Source organism: Cebus imitator, unplaced genomic scaffold, assembly GCF_001604975.1.
Source record: "Cebus imitator isolate Cc_AM_T3 unplaced genomic scaffold, Cebus_imitator-1.0 Scaffold515, whole genome shotgun sequence".
Taxonomy (NCBI): Eukaryota; Metazoa; Chordata; class Mammalia; order Primates; family Cebidae; genus Cebus; species Cebus imitator.
The window spans coordinates 1082242-1109782 of record NW_016107830.1 but is presented as its reverse complement, the minus strand read 5'-3'; the positions used below and the strand labels follow the sequence as shown (position 1 = coordinate 1109782).

The following is a 27541-nucleotide window of genomic DNA, read 5'->3' as shown; positions in this document are numbered from 1 at the left end:
CCTGTCACCAGAAGCTTTCTGACTAGCCAATGAAAAGTTAGACCTAAAGTGGGTACTTTTTAGAGGTCTCCTGGAAAGAGATGTCCAGCCAAGTCTCATCTTGGCAAAAGAAAAAAACTAACCCAGTAACTTAAAACAATTACAACCACGTGTGGTGGTGTGCACCATTTGAAGCAAAAGGCTAGCAGGAAGAAATAGAAACGTGGAGAGGTAATTTATGGCACCTGTGACGTCCTGTGCCAGGGAAAGCATCGTCGCAGGACTGCTCACTTTCCGGCACCCCCTTTTTAAACCTTCCCCGGCTGCAAGTGGATCATTCATTGCCCTTAAAGTGGACAGCAGGAGCGTCTCCTCCCAGTTAGTCAAATGCATATGAGCCTTGCGAAATTTTAGTAGTCATCCGAAGCACTTGCTTTTAAAGTAGGCTGCTTTATACTTCTTGTTAACTGCCCAGACAAGAGTCAAGGTTTTTTTTTTTAAGTCCTTTTATTAGAAATTTTATGTGTGGTACCGACAATGTGTCCACTGAATTGGCTGTTTTTACCCCCTCAGCCTCGAAGAGGCACTGCTCTTTTTGTAAATGTTTATCAAATCATTTTAATTCTAGAAAATATTTTGGAAGTTTCACTCTGCCAGAGACCTAAAGAACATTTTTCTCCCAATACATCTTAGTTTATTTAAACTTTCTTATTGTTTTGACTCTGATTAAATATGTTAGATGAATGACACTTACATTAAAACTTTAGTAGCAGATTAAAAGCTCAGCTACAAGGAAACATCAGGCTGTGTTTTGAAGGGTAAGATATGGGAATAGATAGGCTTTCAGTTGAAAGTTTTTATAGTTTGTGGACTGATTTCTTAGTGTAGCTCCAGAAAATAAACCAGAATACGAGTATGTTTTGTTAACTACTAAACAAATTTGCTTGCAGTAAGCAAACACCTGATGATCCAGAAAAAGATTTTATTCTTAGAAGAGTAGGTAGAAATAATAGTGACAAAAAGACTAAATATATTTACCTTTCTGTCATCTTGAAAGTGAACTGGAAAGAACCCTTTTGTTTTAAAGGTAAAGTGATAAATTGTTTTAGAAGAATGTTTTAAATTCAGTATAGATGAATACTATATATTAAATGAAGTATTTATTTTTTAGTGTGTATATAATCCTAATGTATAAGAATTTTAGAGTTGAGAAACTTTACTTTTTTTTTCTTTCACTTTCAAGGATAATAGAACAACAAATAATAATTTAATTATTTTGGAAGGTATATATCATATTACTGCGAATGTTAACTTACTAAATCACATTGCAGTTCACTGAACCAAAATATTTTCAAAGCAAAAAATAGATAACTGAATTTTTATGTTCCTTTTTGCCAAAAAGTTTTCAGAAACTATCAATCTTAAAAAACACTACTACTATGTAAGTATTAACATAAAAAAGATATTGACTTATTCTGGAGAAGATACTAAACTAACACTATTAGGTATGCCTTCACTATATGCTGGGCATTTTATACCCCTACATAGTTTAACCCTCACAGCAGACCAATGTGATACAAGTTCTTATTGTCATTTTATAGATTAGTAAACCAATGCTCACATAAGTTAAATAACCTTTCCAGGGTCATACGGTTAGCAGATGACAGAGAGAGGTTTTGTACTCAAGTCAGTCTCCAGAATCTTTTTTCATTATTCTAGCTACCTTTGACAACTTTTAGAACTTGTTGCATTTTTTTAGATGACTTTGGTCTTACTGATGAATCTAGAGCCTTGCAAGTTTATGTGTATTCCGGAGATTTTTCCCCATTCCTATACACAATCAATTCTATAATGGATTAGCTATATTAATTTGTAATTTGTTCTGTGATGGATTGTTGCATATATATTTTATCACATTTACAAATGACATTATTAATCATGATCTATAACTCTGAAGAAGCTTTTCATTATAGAGAATCAGCCTTTCAACATAGACATAAGAGAAATTAAAAAGTTAAAACATCTTTCAAAAAATAGGAGAAAGATGGGATGTAGGCAGACCAAATGATAAACTGAGGGACTTGCCCGATGCCAGACACAGTCCCAGAAAGCGATACCATTTTTGGTCCTCAGCGTCTGCTGCTCATGGGGCTTTGTTCTCTGAGAAGTGGAGAGTTTTCTTTGTACTGAAACACCAATACAGCTTTCATGAGCACTCTCTCACCTATGTAAAAGAGAGGATTTCTCAGTCCTGGAAATACCTCTAGGCCCACCTCAAAGGACCCAGCTCCCCTCTGAGTGGGGAAGAGGAAGAAATGGAATTGGAACTTGGAACGGGAAGGGGACTCATGCAGCTACCTAGCTTAGCTTTGCAGCACCCTTCCAAGCTTCCTGAATATCTCAGAGATCTTTCCTTACTCTCTTAGCATCTCATCTCTGAAGAGACCTGAGCATGGAGAAGGGGCGTGTAGCACATACAGATTTCACCTTTATTTACAGTTCACAAGCACAGTACTCAAGAAAGAAATACAATAAAAGTCCTTAATACATCTTTAGAGTGCCTAGATGAAGAGACTTTTCTTTCAAGGCAGAAATAAAATTTATTGCAAAAATAGGCAAATTGTTTAATTTTTCTCTTGTTCTCTGCTTGATCCTGGCATAAGCCATGTTCTCCAACACACTCTCCACGTCTCCACCCCACCAGCGCAGCATGAGGCCCCAACAACATATGTGCACGTACTCTGACAGTGGGTGGAGATGTTGAGCAAAAGCAAAGAAAAAAAATTGCTTTGGACTGCTGGGGAAAGAGATTTTGGAGTCACTGATATATGTGAGTAAAAGTGAACAAACCAGGCTACTTTCCATGTGCCTGCTATTGTGTTTTCGTTAGCCAAATATACCTTTGGAATTCGTACTAACAGACTTAATAATGCCTTGGTGTTGGGCCATGCACATTATTTCAAATGTTCTGTTTTGAGAATGAGGAAAAAAAAGAACCCCCTCTCTTCCCACTGATTCTAGTTCACGTGTTGGGCCATATTGTCATACCAGATGCATTTCATTTTCTGCAACACAGTTGGAAAAGATGCTTTCTCAATTTGTGTGCATATCAAAAATATGCCAATTTTATGTATTCTGCCTTGACGAGTTACTAAAATTATGTTTTGCTAGGATCAGAAAGTCAGTATTTTAAGATGAAGAGTGAGGAATGAATACGTTGCATTTTTTCAGTGTTTTAACAAAAGCATGTAGTATTTATGAATGCTGAACTTTTATTTTCTTCTCTTTAAATTTGATAAAATTGCTTACACAAAGGAGAAACAATATTTTTGAAAAGAATTAGGAAAAGTATTCAGTGTATGTTAAATGTGTTTTGAAACATAGCAAGAGGGACCTATTCATTGGGATAAGATTCCTAAAACATATCTATAATCCCTGATAAAAAATGGAAACTATTTTCTACAATTAAGTCTATGTGTGAAGTATATCTTGCTATATTATCTGAGCTTTTAAATAAACCCTGTATTTAACAAAATGATTCAAAAACATGACTTGGGTTGATTTTTGCAATTTTTCAGGTGTTTTTACTATTACTTCAAAGAACACAACTTCATCTTAAGGAAGATATAGATTTAAAAATATAATTCCTATTATAAATAACTAAAGTCACTGAAGAAAACTAATAACATCAAATTCAAGTCCCTAAAACAATGTTAGTAGCTTGATACTGGTCTAACTTCAGAAATGACCCCTTTCAGATTAAAAGTGAGAGAGAGTGAATGAGACCTTAGAACGTTTTGGAGCAGGGTGTAAAGTGGAGTTTGATGTGTGATAGCATTCATAAAAAGTGCTGGGATCATCATTTATTCCAAAGAAAGGGAGTAAACGGAATGACATATTTCCCTTTAACTTTTACTTGCTATAATAAGTATCTGGCAAATTTGAGTTGAACTATGAGTCTTGCCTAAATGAGAAGTGTTAACATGTAGATATTATGAGAGATTGGCTTAAAATACAGCAAGTGTTCAATAAACATTAGCAATTGCTGTTGTGCTTGTTATTATTGGAGAGCATATTAAAGTTTTGCAATTGCTGCTATTACAAATAAGTGTGGGGTTAAAAAAAATTAACGGGGTGCTTTGCCAGTCCTTTTTATTTAATTTAGGATGTGAACTATGTTACTTGCAGTGGTGGAAAAAGTAGCTCATGACTCATCAAGGTAGTATTGGTGACATTACAATTTTGTATAGCAATGAAAAAAAATCTTACCTTATTTTTAGCAAGCATGTATGCATTTTCATGAAGAATGAATATGTTATGTTGAGGGAAAAATGTGATTAGCAGATTCATTAAAAAATGAAACAAACATTTTTCTTCCTGTTTCTTTTACCTCATTGTTTGAAAGTGATTTCACAAAAAAAGGTTAATTCATACCTAGGAAACATGTAATATTGTTTCTTTGATTATAATATTATTTAATTATTTACCAACCCTGGCTAGTGGAGTATAAATAATATGTCTGCATAACTATAAGCATTGACAAAATCTGCAGGTTTAGAAGTTAGGTTCATATATATTTTTTCTTCTTGGTCTGTGTATACTTATAATATTGTAGCAGACATCTGCTTTAGGTAAGCAGAAGATAATTATTTGAAACAGAAAGTTCTTTGTTTTAATTTCATTTTTCTATTGGAAAACGTACTAAAAATCAGATATTTCCCTACCTTAGTAAGTCAAGCATCCTAAATAAAATCATTTCTTGATAACTGAGGGTCATTATTTGCATTCTGGGCTTTGTTTGTTGGTTTAATGTGAATGAAGTAGAAATTATCCTAGAACTTGCTTTATATAAACTTGAATGTTTTTATAAATTAGAATATAAACCGTACCTGTTTATGACATGTTTACCTTTCTGTAAAACTGATTATTGAATCAAAGAAGAGGGACCCTTTTCTCAAGTCATTTGTTCACTTAACAGTCTTAAAGTTTTTGTAAATTTTGATTTGTTGGCATCATTAACTTTAGGTGCCATTTTAATTTCCTTTTCACCATCAACCTTTTCTTCTAACTTACACTGCTTTTTATGAATCAGCAGTGAGAAGTTCACTATCCCTAACAATTCAAAATTTTATCCAAATACAGTTTCCCCTCTAATATGTAGCAGTTTCTTATCATTAGAAACTTTTTTTTTCTGGCAGAATAGCAGGCCACAATATCCCTAAGTCTCCAAATATTTGTATTTAACTGTAGTATGGGTGCAATACGGAAAACTATATTTGTAATATAATGAGATTTAAAAATCCTGCCTACTGCTTTCTTAAGAGGAGAGTTTTCTTCTCTTCAGTAAAGTCTTTTCAAGATACTTTATACCAGCCTTATTTCCCATTCTCTTGGGTCCTAGCCAATTTGGAAAATTACAACAAATGTAGACAAGTGGACCTCTGAACATTTTAGGATCATTGTATCCTCCTAATCCCACTGGGTTCATTTAGAGAGGTCCCTTCAGCATTAACCATCTGAACCTATTTTGCTTAAGCCTGAGCTACCTTTACTTGCCTGGCCAGCTCTGATGGAGTGGAATTTGGCAAGCCTGTGTACAATAGACCTAGTGAATCCTCATTGTAAAATAGCTCAGGGGAAGACTATTCAATAAATGGTGACTAAATGAATGAAGGGATAAATGGATGGGCTAGAACTGTTCAGAGATAAGGTCTCTGGAAAAGCTTCAGAATTGTTTTATGTTTGTGAAGTGATATTATTGCCTTCTTGATTCCAAGTCCTTTTAAGCCTGGCAGATGTATTTGATGTTCACCTCTTCCCCTAGCTGGTAGCTTGGCTTTTGCTAGCCTAGACTGACTTTAATTTTGGTTCTTGGGCAGACAAGGAACAGAATTAAAGTCTGGTCAAGGGAGGATGTGGCACTTGCTAAGTGGCTGCTATATTGTGCTCCCATGGAGGATAGAAAAGCATCCTGTTTCTGAGGTCTCTGGGTCAGGGATGTTGGACTGGGTCAGTTCATGGTATTGGACTCTGACTCTGGGTATCCATTTTTTTGCACCCAAGTCTACCTTTCTGGCCTCTGACATTGCACCCACACATCTGGATTATTGATTCCTGACTACATATCCTCATTTAGCTATGCCTCTGAGTCTTGAATTCTGCTTGGATCTTGGCTCAAGATAGTTTCCTTCCTTATTCACTGCTGCTTTTCCTCAACCCATCTCCTTGACCTGTTCTTTGTACCTAGCACTTCTCCTGTATCTCAGACCCATCATTTAAGAAAGTCTCTTATCTTTAATTTACTCCCAGCCATGACTCAGATTAAAAATCCCAATATTGACTGGGGGTGGTGGCTCATGCCTATAATCCCAGAACTTTGGGAGGCCCAGGTGGGTGGATCACCTGAGGTCAGGATTTCAAGATCAGCCTGGCCGACATGGTGAAACCCCGTCTTTACTAAAAATACAAAAATTAGCTGGGTGTGGTGGCAGGCACCTGTAATTCCAGCTAACTTGGAGGCTGAGACAGGATAATCACTTGAACCCGGGAGGCGGAGGTAGCAGTGAGCTCCACTGATCATGCCACTGCATTCCAGTCTAGGTGACAAGAGTGAAACTCTGTCTCAAAAAAAAAAAAAAAATTGCCAGTATTGACAAAGAATCCTGTCCTCACTAGCCTGGTTCATTCTGCTGCCTCTTAAATACAAAGTGTGTGAAGTGGGGGTCAGACAGACGGCCAGGTAATATTTACAGTGACCCCCTCCTGTCTAATGCTAAGCCTTATTAAAAAACACCAAATCCTCCCTCCAGAAAATTTGCATTGCCCGTCAAATTTATTTGCTTATAAATGACGGTTTTCTCCCGTGATGGAATAGACTAGAGCTGACTTTTCACTGAGCATGGTTCATTGTCTCTGTGTCCTTGCCCCTTTCCCTCCTATTTTTAAACATCTCCCATGCCTTTTCTTTAACATACACACCCACTTTTTTAGTCCTGCCTGCTTGCTTCTTTTTCCTTAACATTCTCTGTCACCCCTACTTTCTCTGCTTGCAAGATCTGATTCTATTAACTAACTTTAGCATCCAGAGATGAGCTGTCCAATGTGGCAACCACTAGCCACATTTGGCTATGGGACTCTGGACACATGACTAGTTAGAATTGAGAAGGGCCGTAAGTGTAAAATGCACACATGCAACACTAAATTTTGAAGACTTGCACAAAGAAAAGAAAATGAAATATCTCATTATTAAACTTCGTATATTGATTGCATATTGGGATAACATTTTGGACATATTAGATTAAATTAAATATTAAAGTTAGTGGTACAGGTAAAATTACATATGTGGCTCATACTTGTATTTTTATTGGATAGCACCGATCTAAAGCAGGGATTTCAAACTCCAAACTCCAATGCCCACAGGGGCCACCAAAGTAAAGACAGGGAGCCCAGAGAGTTTGGTGGAGCCCATAGTGGACCAGGGAGCCCCTGCCCCTTGAAGGAGCAGCTGCTTCTCAGCTGATCACTGGCACCCAGGAAAGAAACTATGTTGCCAGAGCTTCTAGATTTTTTTAATAGAAGCCAAATCCCAGATTTTTGCGTGAAGTCTTCAGATTCTGAATTTTTGTCAGATAAATCATATATTTTTAAAAGCGTCATAGGTTAAATAAAATATAACTCTGGACTGAATTTAGCTATCAGTTTGAACTCCTGACTCAGAGAGGTCATAGCTGATTGTTCCCTTTCCCGCTTCCCCTTCCCCCAAGTGCTGGGCAAGTGCTAGGCATGTGTTGTCAGGGGCCATACATGTAGGTATCAATACGACATGTAGGTGTCAACACATTTTACAAATTAATAGGATGAGTTCACCAGCCAGGAGAAATGAGTGGTGGGATGAAGGTCAGAATGCAGTGGGCTGGGGATTATGTGGAAATTGCGAAGGTGGGAGGAGAGTGGCCAAGCAATTTAGCTTTATACAGAGGATAAAAGAAAGCAGTAGTGCAAGAAAGAGCACGTGTTGGAAACTGGTCATTGGAAGGTTTTTATAAATGTAGATACCCTGAGTGAGTTGATGGGACACAGAGCCTATGGAGAGGGAGAGGTTGAAGATAAACGAGAAAGGGGGTAATTGATGGGATACGGTCTCTGAGTACCTGGGTTGGGGTGGGTCCCACAGGCCATGGGAGGGAGGTCTCCCTTAGCCTTCAGCCAGAAGCAGCACCTGTCTGCCAGTGCAGATGGAAGGAGACAGTGTGGACGTGGATGCAGGGAAGTCTATAGGCTTGGTGGCAACAGTTTGAGGGTGTTCTGCCTGGCGGCCACTTCCTTGTTTTGAAGTGTGATTAGGCTTTGGACACAGGGAGATGGTGAAAGACTATTGCCTAAGCACAAAGGCAAATAAGCATCCTGCGTATACAAAAAATAGGAAGTCAGTAGTGAAACTAAAATCTAGGATGTGGGCAGAGGGGTAGTGAGAGCAAAGGTGAGAGTCAAGGTATGGCCAGATATGAGGGCTGAGGTGTGTACACTCCAACCCTGGAGGCAATGGAGCAGGGCAATGACTGGATCAACCTGAGCCTTAGGAGGGTGAAACTGGCATGGAAACAGGTGACCATGAAGAGGCCACAGTAGTCTCAGTGAGAGCCTGCAGCTGGGCTGTGCGTTGACCTTGGTGATAGAAAGATGGAAAGATTTAAGGGATCAGGAGTTTGGCTGAATGTCCAGGGACTGGGGAGTAGAAAAAATACATCACAGCATGTTTTCCCCTTTCCTTATGTTTTTGATTTTTCCTAGTTCTGTTCAGAGATGCTTTTATTGAAATATCTTTATTTTTCCTCTATGGGTAAAGGTTGAGTTTGGGGTTTGCATTTCTGCAGAATGGCTGAGGGTTCCGGGCTCCTAAGTGTCAGAATGTACCTATTTACTATAATAGCTCCTATTCTTTAAATTATTTTGAGCTCTTCAGAATAAATTGGTTCTCTTTTTTTCTGCAGTGTCAGGCACTGAAAGTAGTAAGTATTAATAGAGCAAAAGAAAGGGTAAAACATGTTAGTGTAAAAAATCAGGTAAAACAAGAAAACTTCCTATATATACCTGTTAGCTGAATTCTTACGGTGCTTGATGCCAGAGTGGCTAAATATTTGGAGAAATAGTTATAATGAAGGAGTTTGGGATCTAAGGGCTTTGTTGCAAATTTTTATTCTTAATCAAGGTAGTGTGCTGCAAACATCTTAAAATGTGTATTCTCTCTCTTATGCAAGGTTCATCTGTGCATGGCAAATGGTCGATTTCTGAAAACTACCAATAGATATTCTCTCAAAATAGAAATGATATTCTGTCCATACCCTTAGGCTATATTTGACTCTTGTTCTTATATTTAAATGTAAAATTGATTTTGATAGAAGAATAATTTAGCTATTTTCATAGTTGCTTTTGAATGGTATTTTCACCGCACCACACTGGAACTCCAAATGTTTTCCAAAATATCTTTTGGGATTGGAAGAGACTTTAGAGATGTTCTGGGTCACCACAGAGCAGTTGTCTCCTGTGCCCTGAGAGGCCAGACCACCAAATCAGCAGGGACCGTGTTGTCTCTAGCTGCAAGCAGACGTGGGCTGCACCTCCACTTTTCTTCTTTGCTTTTCTCTACTTTTAAAGGAAGCTGGAGGTGAGGAACAGTAATGGGGTCTGGCTGTGATGGTGACTTTGGCTGACCCTGTCTGGACTTGTATACACACCAATTCAACTCAACAGAGTTGGCAAGTAAAAAAAAATATATATATATATATTTGACCACTTAGGTCATGGGTCATGCCCTCAGTCTCTTTCTGCTACGTTTGGCCCACTATGCAGCAAAATATTCTACACTCAGGCTGGTGCTTTATGATTTCCTTGCTTCCTCTGTGGGAATCAGCAGAGTAAGACAGAAGGGAACAGTCAGAGATGGGAGGGAGACCTGCAGTTGGCAGAATTTCTGAGGCTGCATGCTCTCTGCCTCTGGGCTTTTTAAGGAAGACAGAGCATTTTAAAGTGGATATATACCTATTATTTATCTGATATTTTCACTTTCTTTGACTTCAACTTTTTCCTATGGGACATTTGCTGGGATCGAGGAAGAACTATATGGAATTTGCCATGAGAGGATCTTTGTGTAACTTGTGTGACAAACCATGATTAGCCTATGGAACTGTGTTGCGGGACTATCCAGGTGGTATATTATTTAGGTCCGGGCTGTTCTGTCTCTGCCTGCCCTGCTTTTAGCTATAATACCAGATTTCTTTCTTTACTTGGAAAATGGGCAAGGAAAATAAAGAAAGGACAGGCAATTTTTTTATTAGTAGCTTTTATAATATATGTATTTTTCACGGCAAAGTTTAAATAATTGGTTCCTATGATGATTGTGACATTTTGTGTTGCTTTGACATATGCCTCACACACATGTGCGCACACATAGTGGATGCCTTTGCCAGGCATGGTTTATGCTTTATGCACGTGCCTGCTCTTTCACCAATATTCTGTTTTTCACTGGAGTCAAAGATAACCAGAAGAACGCCAGTATTCTTCCACTTCTAAATTTAATCTTCTACTTTAACAATATTAAAGTAATAGATAGTAGTATTACATTTAAATGACAATATAATCTTTACTCATGGCTTTAGTTTAGTCTATTCAGATGTACAAAAATTAGTTCAGCAAAAGGGGAAAAACAATTGGAAGACAGAATTTATGGTTACTAAACCACTATGGTGTGTGTTCTACCAAAGAAATGAATAATCTTACTTTGAATTTAAAATTTATATCTGTATGTGTGTGTATATATATATATTATATATACATACATATATATAATATATATATATATATATATATATAGAGAGAGAGAGAGCCATATAGAAAAATATAGTATTATATATAATTTATATATAATTATGACATATATAAAATCTGTGATATATAAGGAATGCCTTTCCTTTAGTAGAATAGTCATTCTCCTGTAAGTGTATATTGTATTTATAGCCACCATGGAAGAGAGCTATTGAATTATTCCCTTAATCTTTTCAGTATGTCATAATAACTAATATCCACCATTAGTATTTTCAAGCATGGCCTGCCTTAACTCTCACAAAATGAACCTTACAGGTAAAAATTAGGGAGGTACTTTGGTGAGTTTCTCTATCGCTATAGTGCATTTTTTTCTAATTTAAGGAAGGGAAATACTTTTAGGATCATAAAAATATATTCTCATAATCACAAGAATCTTATTTTCTGAGATCACCTCAGAATGAGAGCTGGTGAATAACTGAATTAGGAGCAAACGGATCTGAGACAGCAGAGCCCTCCTGTGTGGTGGGCGGCTGCCTAATGCAATGTCTTATTTTCTGTTAATGTTGCCATGCTAATGCCTCTCAGTGGCTCTATTGGAAAAACATTTCTTACACTGTTTTATTAATTTCTTCATTCTCTTAATTATATCTGGATTATATCCTGAATGGCGTATTTACAAATGCCCGTTTCATATTTTAAAATCTATTCTTTTTCTAGGAGTATATGTCTAAAGTGATTTTCAGACGATACACACATTTCGTTTGTATTTGGTGCCAGAAATTTGTTTTGTGAGCTGGTTTTGCATAAGTGTACATGAACTTATTTATTGTGGTATCTATTGTGGTATCTGTTGTGGTAGGGCTTACTCTTTACTATCCTGTCTTTGAATTAACTTTTGTTAAATCACAATACACTTTATTTATTTATTTATTTATTTATTTATTTATTTATTTAGAGACAGAGTCTTGCTCTGCAGCTGGGCCGTGCTCTGACCTTTGTGATGGAAAGAGGGAAAGATTTGAGGGATCAGGAGTTTGGCTGAATGTCCAGGGACAGGGCAGAAGAAAGAGCTCGCAGCATGTTTTCCCCTTTCCTTATGTTTTTGATATTTCTGAGTTCACCCAGGCTGGAGTGCAGTGGAAGGATCTTGGCTCACTGCAGCCTCCACCTCTTGGGTTCAAGCAATTCTCCTGCCTCAGTCTCCCAAGTGGCTGGTATTACAGGCGCTTGCCATCATACCTGGCTAATTTTTGTATTTTTAGTAGAGACAGGGTTTTACCATGTTGGCCATGTTGGTCTCAAACTCCTGACTTCAAGTGATCCACCTGCCTTGGCCTCCCAAAGTACTAAGATTACAGGCATGAGTCACTGTGCCCGGCCTGCAGTCCATCTTCGAAAGCTGTGTTAGGTGAGGTCTGACTTGCTGACTGAGTTTCTCCCCAGCCCACACCGAGCTGGGCTCTCTTTGCTCAGTTGTGCCATCTCACCTCTGGCCTGAAGCCAACAAACATGTAGAGCTTCTTACCTTGTGCCATTTTAAAATGACACTTCATTACTAATATTAATAATAGCAACATACATAGCATTTATTATGTGTTAGGCACTATTCTAAGTGTTTTATCTAAACTAACTCATTTGTTTACTACAATACTTAGGTGGATGGCTTCTGCATTTGCCAAATGAGGAAACAACCACAGGAGATTAACTAACTTGCCCGAATTTATACATCTGTGTAATGGACCCAGGTCTGTGTCACCAGAGTCTGTGCCTTTAAACACTACCGAATAGGCTGCCTGAAGTAGGTTGTGCCTGAGGAACACAGTTTAGAAAAATATCCCAAGTAAATAGCAACTTTTAAATGACAGTTCTACTTAAAAAAATTCTTCCTTACCAGGCACCCCACTAAATCACCATCATTATTTTTGTTATTGATATTATTATTAGACATATATATTATAAGTCCTATAATTTTGCATTTTCTGTTTCTATAGCTTCATCTTGTTTCTGTCATTACTGTTTTCTTGTCCCCTGAAAGGCATGGTATAAGGGGAAATAAATGAAATATATCTCTTAGGCATTCTATATACAGCATATCAAAGAAACATTTATAAATTATATGCATTGTCCCACTTATATCTCACAGCAATTTTGACAAAGAGGTATTGTTAGTTGCATTATATGTATGGGAAATTCTTAGAGAGGCTATGTAACTTTTCTGCAGTCCTGGTTTTGTCCATAGTTACTAACTGGCAAAGTTGGATATTGACAGACATCTGATTACTACCAAGGCCATAATTTCCAGGCTACCCACTGCTCCACCATTAGTGAGGCCAGATCACTGCACCAGTGCTAGATACAAGCTTGGTACCCAAACCCATGATTTGTGGTTGAGTCTGAATGTCTCTTAACACCAGCCTTGCTGATATATCTGAGTGTCACCATTGTTTTGGAGAGAAAGCTGGAAGAAGGTGCCACTATTAGTTGGAGAAAAGTTTCCAGTGAGTGAAAGTGGGTTAGTTTATTTGTAAGCTCAGTTCTGAGACCTTATAAGTGAATATTTTCAGATCTTTCTTCTTGTAAGTTCCATATATGTATCATGACTTCAAATCATGTTGTTAAACTCCTCTGAAAAATAATGCTATACATTCTGTATTTAGTCTAGGAGTTATGATCTTTGGACAGGAAAAAAAATTCTTTTCTGAACATTAGTTATTTTGTAAAGGTGTCCATTTGGGGTATATTCCTTGAACAAGGAGAAAGCAAGATATGAGATAACGTCTTCTGAATTTGGCACACTTCTAATGTTTCTTAGTGACAATAAGACCAGCATGCAAATCTTAGACTTACGCTAGTTGCTGTCTTAATTGATTTGCAGACATTACTTCATTTAATCTTTGTGACAACAGTAAAGCAGCGGGAATTCTTAGCCTCATTTTATAGATGGATCAGTGGAGGCTTGGAAAGAGAGAGGACATTTCTCAAGGTCACACAGCAGAGCTCAGATTATGCACCTAAGAACTGGCTCCAAAACTCATGCGTCTAACTGCTATTGTTATTGGCAGCTTTCTTCGACATTGAAAAGCTGCTAGATCTGCTCATAAGTATTGTCTTGTAGCTGTTTTCCAGATCTTGGAATGGGGAGAATGATCAGTTTAAATGTTCTGTATAATAAACCAGCTCCAGATATATATGTGTAGCTGGAAGATTTCCTTCCAATTAAGTACCAATGATTTTAGTAACCATCTTTCTCTTTATCCCTTCCTCAAATATTTATGAAATATCTATGTTGCTGTAGACATAGTATCTCGTTAACACCTTGATGATAAGACAATTCCTGCCCACATCGAGCTTATGATCTTATAGAAGAACCTTCCATTCCATTAAAAAATACATAAATCATTACCAATTACAATTGTGAAAACTGAATCAGAGGAGTACAGAGAATTGTAGGAATTAATCGTATAATAAGAAGTCCCAACCCAATCTTGAGAGAGGGAGGACCAGATAGGGTTTCCCTGAAGAAACATTTGGGAGAGAATGAAAATAATGAACGGGAGTTGGCCAGATTTCTTCAGGGTGGCAGGGAAAGTCAGGGATGTGGCAGACAGTTCTGGGCAGAGAGAACCACAGCAGGAGGCACTTAGAGGAAGATTGCTTGGGCAGTGGGGATTTGGTGACTAAGAGGGAAGGTGTGTGTGTATTTTGGGGGAGATGGGTCTGGGATTGGTGGCAGGTGCCAGATTTTGCAGGACCTTGCAGATTATGGGGAAATTTTGGACTTTAGCAAGCTCTAAAGCAATTTTGAGAGCGTGGATGCTCAACCTTGAAGGGAAATACCATCTTCAGGAGACTTCATGTCCTTGGTCTGGGAATAGCTTTCCTTTGCTTCTGTGTGTGGAACCACATTGTACTCACAAAGTTGTCTTATAAAGAGAGAGAGAAGTAGTTTGGAGCTACGTTTCCCTATTAGGATATGATATTTTTAAAATGTTGACAAAAATAGAAATACCTGGAGGATGAAAATATCTTTCCCCCTGGAAAAACATGCCATTTCATTCTTCCTATTGCTTTTTTTTATTGCATACTATTGGAAAGTAAATGAAGGCAAGAAATGCAATCTAATGTCTCATTATCAGTGCTCAGGGGAGAGATATCTCCTAGGCAGCACATTTCAGAGCCTAGGTAGAGATGAAAATTAGATAAAGCTCAGTGATCCAGATGTTATAGTTGTAAATTATGAAAAAAAAATGTTATCAGGAGCTTTCAACTTCTTTCCTGAAGCTAGGGTGTGGAAAAGATGAAAAACTTTGGAAAGGGTTCTGTAAGGAGGTGTACATTTAAAAATCTGTATTGTTTGTTAACATAATCATGGGTTAATTAGGAAGACTTTTGTTGAACAGATCTAAAGCATGGTAAAAGGGATTTAATTTACTATACATTTTCTTATATATTTTCTCAGATATAAAATCTAAATTTTATATTTCCATGTATAGCTAATCTTCATTTTTATGAAACAGATTTGTAGCAATGTTCTCAAGCAAAAGGGAAAGTTAAAGTGAGTAAAAGCTCACTATTGCATTTGTTATACAATGTTATAGGAGGGAAAAGGAGGAAATGTCGAAATATCTCAGGGAGACTATTGTCTGTCATACAATCAAAATTGAAGTGGCAACATAAGCCAGCCTACCTGCTGTTCTGTGAAAGCTCAGGGTATAGATTCTAGCACATCTGGCAAATGTGAGTGATCAGAAATTGTTCCAAGCCCTGCCCAATTGAGGTTTCCCATTCTCTGCTTTGACCCCCACAGCCCACTACTACAATGACCAGTATAAACATGGACTGCTCTAAGCACCCAAGAATTACCGCTATGTCTAGGAAATAGCATCTAGTAAAAATTGTCAATGACAGAAGCCATGCCCAAGTTAAAAGGGTATAAGAATCTACTTATTCTTTTATCTGCTATTATGGAAAAATGTGATAAAGTCTTTTTGATGTTGTTCTTCATGTAGTATTCTACTGGAGTCATAACCAAGTAAACATTATAGTATTCAAACAGTAAAGGGATTTAAACAGTAATTCTAATTCTGTTTGGGTATCATACACTGTTTTCCGAAACTAACAAATGTTGTGGTATTATCCCCACAAAGAAACAAAAATGTACACAAAAGCAGAATTGTGCATTCTTTCTCAAGTCATGACTTTCAACCCATGGACTCCAGAACCCTTAGTTAATACCCTTGGGTAAAAGGAAGACTCATTAATAATTCTTATGAAAATTAGATGGCTCTATTAGCATTATAAAAGTTAAAACTTGAGTCTCTGAAATTTCAACCATGGCTTGCATATTTATTTATCCTAGAACCTTGCAGGGCACATGGATTGATTTTTAGGAGGAAAAATCTGCGGACTCACCTCCTAAGAATAGGTCTAGATGTCCCCAGAAATAAGGCAGCTTTAGCCTGCAGCATTTACCAAAGAGACCAGGGTATGAGGGGAACCCAAGTTTGGAGTTTCTTGCTAATGTGAGGTTCTGTTTCCTAGAAGTTGATTGCTGTTTCCTTCTTATGCATTCTTATATGAAACTCTTCTTTGGGTCTGAGCCATTGAGAAGCAAGATTCCTTTACCAGAGGCTGTGGTATCTAATAGAAGCTCTCTCTGATTACCCTCCTCAGTTGTCAACATTTGCTGACTGCCACCTACACATATAAGGAATTGAAAATCTGTTTTAGGTTTTGGGAACCCAATACTCCTGTACTCCAGAGATTTTTTTTTCTCTTAGTTGGGGAGATAGCATATATACATCAAAGATGAATGTCACTACCAGGTAGCATAGACATTCTACTTTTAAGTAAATAAAACCATGGGAATCCCTGTGTCTTGGGAGATAATTACGGAGGCTTAATGACCTCATTTGCGACAATTACTTGAACATTTGGTCTGGTTTGCACCAGCGGTAGTGCAATCTCAGCCCTCTGTTCACTTCTTCTCATTGATTTCATGGCCATCTTATAAATGTGCTGGAAAATGTAGAAGCTCGCATTCTGAAATCACCATGAAGAAAGAGTTTGTTTAGAGGGCAGTTCTCAAACCTGAGAGGTGGATGATTCAGAGGGATATGGATCTGTGCTTGTGCACTCTGGGCTTTGATAAATGGAAGCGCAAATAATTACTTTCTTTAAAATAAGCCAGCCACAGGCCTAACTCATAGCTCCTTGCCTGGAAGCCTGATTCCCTGCTTGGGGCAACAGCCTATGAAAAGGAAGCTGGGTAGAGCTGAGGGTGGAATATGAACACCTCTTGGACTGAAGCTTGGTGTACAGAAGGCAGGAGACTGAGCTGCTGCTGGGGCTGACTATGCCTACCAGAGGGGGCTGACCAGGTTCTGCCGGCCAGGCCACGCTTGAGAGCTAAAGAGGTACACACAATAGTTCCCCACATGATACTGGGAACGTTTGAGGAGAGGTGGGGTAGGAATGGAGATGTCTAATGAGATGGATGGAGCAGAGCCCCCAGCATCAGGGACGGCCTGTTCACGAGCCTTTCATTGCAAGTTATAGGAGTTCACTGATTCCTGGATTAGGCTTCAAAGGAGAGTGTATTGGTGACCCTGAAAAGACCCAGGGCAGGCTGGATCCAGGCTTCAAATAGTCATCAGGTCTCTCTGTCTTTACCCCACCAGCCCCTGAAACATTTCTTTCCTTCCTGCTGCCAGAATTGCTTGGCTTTGGGCATCTTCTGTCTCAGGTGGACTCTCTACTGGCAGGTCTCAACATCCCTAGGTACACATCCCCTTCACAGCTGTGCCTGCCCAGGGGAGAGACCATGCTTGGAAGTGAGTCACATCGGAAGTGATTTGGATCCTCACTGTCCGCTGTGGCCAGTGGGTGCTTTGGGCAGGTCATGTGCATATTTTCGAACCCAGAAGTGAAGGGCATTCAACCCAAGCACTGTGGACTAAGAGTGGGAGAGAGGTGGGTCTTTAAAGGCAAATCAAATTGCTCTGGGCAGGCAGATATTTCCATTGCCCACATGGGGTTCGGTCAATAACCAGCAGTGGGAAAGATGAATAATCAGCCATCTAGAAAATCTGTCTGTGAGCTGCTGGACTCAGCTGCTGGTCTGGAGCACTGCCTTGGAGAGGGAGACTGTTTTTCTATGTTTTCAATATAAAATGAACGTAGAATATATAATTTTAAAGTGTATATCAACTAGGCTTTTAATGCTTTTCTTTGTGAATGGGTTTTGGTATTTGAAAATCCATACTAATGAGATGACAAGTTTTAAAGTTAGTACAAAAGACAGCACCTGAGTTCACCTAAAGGCTATCACATTGATGAAGTCCTACAATTTTAGAAAAGAACTTAGAAAACATACTTTAGAGAGGTAGATACTGATGCTCAAGGGATGAATACACTTACCATCCTCTTCTCCTTTCAGAGCCTAGAATATAAGCAGCTCCTGATCTGCACTCCACTTGCAGGCAGCTTCATTTACGCAGATGTGCTTTAGTAGTGTCACCCATTGCTGCCTCAGCTTCTCTTACTGTCCCTGTCATTACACTTTGCAAGAAGAAGGTCCTTTTAGGGGATGTGTGGTGGAAATACAAAGAAAGAGAAGAAACAGTGTAAGAGAAGAATAGCCTAGGAGAGTTGCCTGCCCCTGGATGGGGACTGGACTGGTTGACTTTGCCCATGGGGAAGAGAGGTGGAGGCAGACAGTCTTCCAGAGCTCAAGTAACTCTTAACCTCTCTAAACTTCACGTCTTTTCTGTAAAACTGGGGGAATAACATAACAACCTGATGGTGCTGTTATGAGGGTCCAAGGAAGCAATATAAGTTCCTGGCACATGGCAGTGTTCAATCCACATTCTTTATTCTCCTCCACTCCATCACTGCCGATAGTCTGTTCCTCTCCACTTTTGAATCAGCGGGTATCTTTAAAAGTTATACTGGTGTCTCTTGGAGGCTTCAGGAATGACCATTTATACTTTAGCATGAATTAACTCAGCTAGGTTCTTGCCTTCTAATTTCTGGATAGAACATTGTAAATTTTGAGCAGTGAGCATGGGTGCAAGTGATTTAGCTCAATCTGTAGAATTTGTGGCAGCAACCTGGGCCTGGATGGGTGCCACAGGACTTAGTATGGGGGAGGTGACTGGGAGAGGCTGGAAACTAGTGGAGTTTTGAATGGAGGTGCACGGGAAGGGAGGGATGAGATGCTAACTACAGACTTGCTTTGTTCCATAGCTTGGCTGCAGAATACCCATTGTGGGTCTGGCAAGGGAATGGGAAACTGCCATTCCTCCTCTGCCACCTTCCTGTCCCTCATGATTTCTTGCTCCCGGAACTTGGGCTGGAGCTGCTAGAAGCACATTAGGAGGTCTCATCTGGAAACCAGCTCCCATTAATGACATTGCTTCTCTGGGCAAATGAAGCCAGTAAACACAGCTTTCTAATGAACCTCTGGACCTTCCCCAGTTCAGGAAGTCAGGGGCTGCTTGCACTGCCTAGATAATGTTTTCATAAGGCTTAGCCTTCATGCACTTGCACAATGTTTCTGTCACATCTTAAAATGGAAGGTCTAAGCAGGAGTCACTTGTGGTCACTTCCTTTGCTTCACATATGCTTTGCACATAGTAAATGCCCCATAAATGTGAGATCAAATTGAATAATATATGATTTGCCTATTAATTGAAAAAAAGCTTTTAATTTTTAAAGTGCTATACTGAATAACTAGGGATAGATGACATTGTTTGACATAAATGAACTTTACCTTTAATTTTTGTATATGTATTGAATAATTTTGATATTTATTAAAAGAATATCTCAAGGGGCTAGTTAGCCATAATTGTTTGAGTTTTTAAGTTTTTAAATTAAGCTACTTTTAAATCCTACTGAGAATTTCCCCCATTGCTACAATTATGTTTATAGGGAGTTTATTTTTCAAGGTTAAATGGAGATAGTCACTTTCTCAAATAGAGATATTCTAACTTGACTTCTAATCTTCTAAGCACACAGCTTATCCATGCAGTCCTGTCTCAGATTTTAGTTCTGAGAACTGATTTAGGCATCTTTATCTCATTGTTGGTCCTTTTATATTATTTTTATGTCTGGTTTCCTCTCACCTCCTAAAAATGGGTATAATGCTTAAGAGCAATGATGCTTTTGGTATCTTTTTAAGGTGTTTACAGCGTGTCTGCCTTATGAGAGGTACCGTGCTTGGAGCCATTGAGTAGAAGGTGCTGGCTGGCATAGCCATTTCACACTCAAAATGGCAAAGAGTTAGCAAGGATGGACCTGTCGCTGTCCAAATCCCCTCATCTCGAGATGGGCCCATCCTGTGGCTGCTGGGGCATGGACTGTGATGGCTTCACAGCTGTGCCCCTACTAGACATTGCCCTTGGCTTCAGGACACAGCCTCTCCCAAAGGTATGTCCCTCCATGTGGCCAGCTGCTGATTAATGAGGGCTATAAAGGCCCAGCCCTCTTGCTTCTATTTGGGGCAACTCTGCATTCCCAGCTCCAGAGCTCCCTGTAGGATTGAGGGAGGCCTCAGTTGAAACCACATTGTGGGTCACCTTCTCTTTCTGTCCAATCCTGACTCCTTACTTCCTTATGGATGTATCTCCCAGGGCATCCCAACCCACCCCCAATAATGGGCTAGACACACATCCGCATTGCAGAGGACATTTACAAGGAACTCCATCTGACTGACATCATTATTGAATTTCTTGAAGAGATCTGTAAGTTTTAGGAAGAAACAATCAGATGTCATAGAAACAGTGGCAACAAATTGTGAAGGGCTTGGTGACAGATGAACATTTCGAAGACAATCAAGAGAAGTTTTGCTGATTGGGTTACACCCAAGCTTAAAATAACATTTATGGAAGGATGAAGAAACACAGACGTCCCAGAGAAGATGAGCGTTAGGTGGCACCAGAGTGCAACAAAATTAAATGGAGATTGGAAGTACTACAGAAAATCATTTATTACAGAAAAGAAATTAGGTTTTTAAATAAGCATTTCAAAAAATCACCAAATGCTAATGTGGGAGGAATCTTTTTTTTTTTTTTTTTTTTTTTTTTTTTTTTTTTTTTTTTTTTCAGCTACAGAATCACACTGTAGCCAGGAGATTCAAGTGCTGCAGAAAATTATTATAAAGCACCAACTGCATACTATTCATATATGTACTGCTTCATTGCAAGGATCAGGAAATGGTCTTTAGCTGTGAAATCTAAGAGGATATTTGGTGTTTCTAATGGATCAGAGAACAAGGTCTCAAAGTGGTTAAATGGCTTTCCAAACAGTACATTTGTCTGGTGCATAGCAGCTACTCAGATATTTATTGAATGGATGCAGTAATCAAGGAACAAATTTCAGATATTTTCCTTACTGTCTAGAGGAATGGGAATTTACGTCAGAAAAGCTTCACAGTCTAATAGGACTTCAGCTGCTTCAGGTTAGCTATTGTAGATAAATATGCTATTTTAACTTTTTAAAAATGCCCACTATGATTTTTCAAGGAGAGTAATATTGTGAGAATTGTCGGGGACATACACGTAACATTCAGTATGCAGCAAGGCAAATCCCTCCTTGGACTGCAGTAAGCATGTCTAATGCCATTCGATTTTGCAACACAACAGTACACAGCTGAGCAAATTCATCTGATAACACAAGTCCAGTGCTACTATCATTAAGAGCTTTTTCTACATGTAAACTTAATATTTTAATTTCTTGCTGAAGCAGGATTGTACTGGTGACAGGGGAGAATACTGTGATAGGGTACCACCACCAGGGAGTCCAGATTACTGGGAAGGGAAATATTATCCTGGATGGTGGATGGAATTAATGTCCACCCCCAAATGCATCACCCCATCCAATGTGGGGGCAGGTATCGCCACCATAGGATCCCCATACCCAGAGGGCTTCCCCTGGGAACAGCAATGGTTTTGATATAATTATAGTGTATTAAGGTGTTATTAAAGTAGGAAAGAGATTGTGTTTCTCTGGGAACATACGTGTTGACAATTGTCTGGCAGGAGAAAGACCAGAGTAACATTAGAGGAGCCATTTAAGGCCTTTAGACAAAGGGGGTGCTATATGGAATCCAGCCACCAGCACAGTAGGTAATATACCATTCCAGGCATATTGGGCAGGATACCAAGGTTTTTAATGCAAGGCGAGGGTGGAGTTTACCTTTTGTCTGACTTGGGCAAAGATAGATTGCTTCCTTTAGTCAGAGGAAGTCCAGGTTGGGTTGCAAGTGTTGTTGTGGCCCCATTGGTAGTGATATAGCCATTCAAAAATGTTAGCAGGATTGATTCTCCAAGGTAGTCCATTTCCTATGGCCTCTGGCAACTTGACACATAGTCAGCATTGATTGCAGTTGCCTTCTTCTGCAGCAGTGGCTACCCAGTTGATGAATTTATTCTTGGCCTTAGACACAAAGACGCAGGTGCTGACCATAAGTAGATAGGTTATTCCCTGTAATAACAAAAACGGAGGGGAACATGATACTATTTTTCATCTTTAGGAAATTGTACTATGCCTTCATTTTCTGCTCTCATAGCTACAAGGTCACCAGCCTTAGGGGTGGGATCTGATGGATGCTGTGCCCATATTTTGCTCCAGGATTTAAGCTACCTGTACCAGTGTATCTAAATCCCCCAGTTCTGTATGTAGCCTCTGTTGGGGCAGAGATTTCCTCAGGGGTTAATTGTTACAAGGTACCACTAACAATTGAGCATCATTTAAAAATGTTTTCAAAATATTTTGATAAGCATTTGTAATGAACTTTTATTTAGAACAGTTTTATATTTTTAAAAAATTGCAAATATACGACAGAGAGTTCCCATGTACTTTACACCCAGATTCCCCTATTATTAATAGCTTACATGACTGTGGTACATTTGTTACAATTAACCAACCAACATGGATTCATTATTATTAACTTAAAGTCCATACTTTATTAAGATCTCCTTAGTTTTTACCTGATGTTTTAGTATCCTATCTAAGATACTATATTACATTTAGTTATGTCTCCTTAAGCTCCTGTTGGCTGTGACATTTTCTCAGACATTTCTCTTTTTTGATGACCTCGATAGGTGTGAGGAGCACTGGTCAGATATTTTGTAGACTGTTTCTCAGTTGGGATTTGTCTGATGTCTTTCTCACAATTAGATTGAAGTCATGGGTTTTCGGGAGGGGACCACAAAGGGAAAGTGCCATTCTCATCATATCACATCGAGGGTACCTACTACAACATGACTTGTCACCGTTGTTGACCTTGATTGCTTGGTTAAGGTAGCGTGTGTCAGGTTTCTCCACTGAAAAGTTACTCAGCAATTTCCCTGCCCTCACCCACCCCCTTTTCTATACTGTAGTCTTTGGAGGGAAATCACCATGCACAGCTTATCCTTAAAAGGTGAAAGGTTAAGTCCCACCTTTTTGAGAGTTGAGTATTTACATGAATTATTTGGAATTCAGCACAGACTCATCTATTCTCTCCCATTATTTATTTATTTAATCATATATTTTAGCTCAGTGTGGACTAATGAATATTTTATACTTTGGATTATAACCCAATATTACTGTTTTTATTTCTTTGTCCCAATTGATCTGGTGCAGGCCATTGGGAACACTCTCATTTTGTCCCAGTGTCCCTTTGACATACTCCTCTGTGTGTGTGTGCGTGTGTGTGTGTGTCTGTGTGTGTGTATGTCTGTGTGTGTGTGTTTGTGTGCGTGTGTGTGTGTGTCTGTGTGTGTGTGTATGTCTGTGTGTGTGTGTGTGTTTCTGGAACACTTCCTTCCTTCCTTCTTTACGGTCCCATTAGACCGTCCAGGCTCTTCTTATATATTTCCTGCTCAAGTCCTAGAAATAGCCATGTTTTCAAGGATTCCTGTTGTCTTTTATTTGAGAATAGTCTTAGATGACAAGATCTGGGCACTAGGTGTACTCATTGCTGTTGGAAAGCATTTTTTAAATGGCATAAAACAATGCTCATTATAATCTGAAAGTTAAAAAGCAGAAAATTGGACAAACTGTGATATGAATTGTATGTGTATATAATCTATGAATATAAGTTCATAGAAAAATAAAAAAACTGTAAGCATTCATTTATCAAAGAGTTGTGAGATTTTTAAAAAATAGTTTTCTGTTTTCTTTGAGTTCTAGATAATCAATTATATACCCTATAATTAGAAAAAATCAATAGTAGCAAATGTTTTTTTAACATTAAAATTATTTTTTCAAAAGTAAAATAAGACAGATCTTAATTTTACTCATTTCCTCAGACTATATTTTTAGTACTCATTAAACGCCTGTATCCCACAAGCTCTCATCATATACACAAGGAATTGAGCCAGAAACTGTTGTCAACATCTGTTTTGAGGAGAGTTTGAGGACAGTAATGTAATGATGGAAATTTCCTGGCAAGCAACAATATTGTTAAACGTCCTACCAGTATTGGAATTGTATAAGAACATTATTATTTCTTACTCCAGGGTTTCTTAAATTCCAGCCATTCATAGTTTTGGCCACATGTATCCAAACACATGTACAAGATTTATTTAATAGTTTCTCTAATTTGACTTAAAATTTTTTTAACGTGTATTTCAGAAAACCTCTGTTACTACTGTAAGTAAAAATCCCATGTCATTAATGGAATGTAAATATAAAATACAGTGGAACGAAACAGTGTCATTAAAGTTAAAACAATAAAGCGAGGGGCCTCCTGATGTAAAGTCAACATGTAAGTGTGCCCTAAAATGTCCTGCTTGGTTTTGGATCCTACTGCACGCCCTTGTCTTGCTTTCTCTTACTCCCTGCAGCTAAGCCGGGTCTCTTTCCTCTCTCTCTCTTTTTAGCGATGTTTCCAAAAAGTTATATTAAGCAGAGTCTAGTCAGGAGAACATAACTCTGAATATTTAAAACAGAGAGAATATAACGTAGGGAATTGGTTACATGCTGTGGAAGAGCTAACAAGCCAAAAGGGGCTTCTACGCAACCCAAGGTTTGGCAACAGCAAGATGTCACTATTACCCCAAGGCTGGAGATGCAACGTAGTTAGGAGTGCAGCTGCTGGGGTCACCCAGTGAAGTAGGTACCAGGTAGTCTGACTTCTCCCTTCCAACTCTCCTCCCATTGCGGAACCCAGTTGGATGCCTGCTGACAGAGAGCCAGCAGTCTGAGACAGGTAAGAAAAGGACAAGGATTGGATTTGCCAGCAGACAGTCGCCGAGCAGCAGAAGGATTGGGCCTTGCCCCACTTCCAGGTGGGGGAAAACCTTCTTCCAGCACCTCTTCAGGATACTTTCTTAATACCTGCCAGAAAAGAAACCTTCATTTATTTTCCTTCTATTTTATTCTTTTTTTCTTTCCTCTCTCCTTTCCTCCTTTGCTCTCATTCTTCTTTTCTGAGAAATATCAAAGAATAAATCAAGGAAGAAAGCAAAGGAGGAAATAAAGTAAGATGCATCAGCTAGGGTTCTTCCTGTTTACGTGCCACATGACAAGACTTGATGTAGATTTTTACCAACGGTTTCATGAAGTACAGTATTTAGTCCCTTATTTGAGAGCATCCAATGCTTCCGATTAGACGTAAATGCCCTGAGCTACAGATGAGCACCTTCCATTGCACTTGTTTATGACCCAGCTTCTATCTGGTACAGTGCTGAGATGCACAGATTGCTTAGGGAGGGCAGTGACTTACTGATTTCTCTGGAAGAATCCCTGAGAATTTCTGGGGTCCAGTTCTTTAAGGCAGGATGCATTTAGATGTTTGATTGGGGATGAGCTTATGTCTTTAATTCCTGATTCTCTGACACTCTGCTTCTCAAGTAATATCTGACTTTTGTTCTCTGTACTCCTGTTTAAAATAGGAAATGTGAACCACAATCTTCTAATTTTATATTTTCTAAGAAAAGGGTTAACATCAGCCCTTCTCAGTTGTTCTGAGTGTATCTTTCCAGTTTCAAGCTGAAGGACCTGAAACCTTTGCTTATCCACAGGGACAGGGGCGGGATCAGTGCACCAGGGGCACCATCCTGGCTCTGCAATGCCACTCTGTTTGTTCTCTTCTTGTTCTAAGTAGAAAGCTTTTTGTTTGGTTTCCTTCTCTTTTGTAGTATATGATTAGGAAATGAAACGATGAATTCTAAAAATGCCTGCTGCTCTCTTCAAAGTATTTGGATACCTTAAAGAAAAGTATCCATATTCTATCAATTCTTTAAAATGTGGGTAAATGCTAATTTCTTAAACTGTCTATTTCCATTTATCCATCAGTTATTGAAAACTGCTCTGTGTCGGGCACTGTGCTAGTGCTGGGGATACAGATATTAGTTAAGACAGGGTTGCTTCTCTTGAGGAATTTGCATATGGAGAAACACGTTTGTTTATCTTTGGAAAGATCTTTACAGAAAAAAGATCTTCTAACCTATGATATCCTGCAACCCTTATCAATTTAGAATAGAATGGTGGCTTTCAAACTTTTATGACCATACTCAAATTAAGGAAGACATTTTATATCAGATCTGTACACACATCTACATACACACATGTGCAGAAAAACCCTGAAAGTTTTAAGAAACTTATTAAGATAACGATGGATATTTTTCATTCCATTTAAAAAAACAAAGTTGCTGGTTTTGACTGATTTTATTGATTTCATGACTCACTAATGGGTTGTAGCCCACAATTTGAAAACAGCTGATATCAATAGAATTTGTAATTGTTATGCAAATTAGTATAACAATGCTGCCAGAATCTAATTATCTTGGCCAAATCACAGAACTGGTGAGTGGAAGTGTCCGAACAGGTGTTTACATCCCTAAGTTCTCTCTCCTGGCTCTAGTATACCTAAATAATACATAGAATTAACTTGGAAATTAATATGTATAGTAGTGTTCGAAATATACATTTTATTGTCTTAACCTTTTATGTTTTGACTATTACTTTGCCTTTTCTCATTGTATTTTGAGCGTCTTAACATAGTATCCATGTCTACATTTCATTGTAGCCCCCATATTGCTCAATATAATGACATATTGAAGAGGGTCAACGTTAATTTTGAGATTAAGTACTGGAAGGCATTGTATGTAGATCATTAGAAAAGACAAAATGCCTTATTAACTGTTAAGCTTGTGGGTAAAATGAAGGTTCGGGAGCCAGGTTGCCTGGGCTAGAATTTTGCTTCATCACACTCTTGCTGTGTGACCTTAGTTAGATAGGATATTTAACCATGGTGTTCCTGAGTTTTCTCATCTGGAAATTGGGATAATTATACTAATTGTCTCATAGGGTTACTGTGAAAATTAAATGCATGTAAAGCTCTTAGAACCAGTGGTTGGTACATAGTGAGCCCTCAGATGTTAGCTGTAACAAATGTTAGCTGTTTTAATTATCACCATCAATATAATCATTGTTTCTGGATGACTTTATGATAGCTTATAGAAAAAACATTGCAGGCTGGGCATGGTGGCTCATGCCTATAATCCCAGCACTTTGGGAGGCTGAGGCAGGTGGATCATGAGGTCAAGAGATAGAGACCATCTCAGTCAACATGGTGAAACCCCGTCTCTACTAAAAATACAAAAATTAGCTGGACATGGTGGTGTGTGCCTATAGTCCCAGCTACTCAGGAGGCTGAGGCAGGAGAATTGCTTGAACCCAGGAGGCGGAGGTTGTGGTGAGCTGAGATCGGGCCATTGAACTCCAGCCTGGGTAATAAGAGTGAAACTCC

General features: G+C 38.7%; 1 protein-coding gene across 4 annotated transcripts in view; it reads left to right on the top strand.

Moving 5' to 3' along the window:
• MCTP1 (multiple C2 and transmembrane domain containing 1) overlaps window positions 1–27541 on the top strand; it is a 571324-nt gene that overhangs the window by 972 nt on the left and 542811 nt on the right. The gene's annotated exons all lie outside the window — the stretch shown is intronic.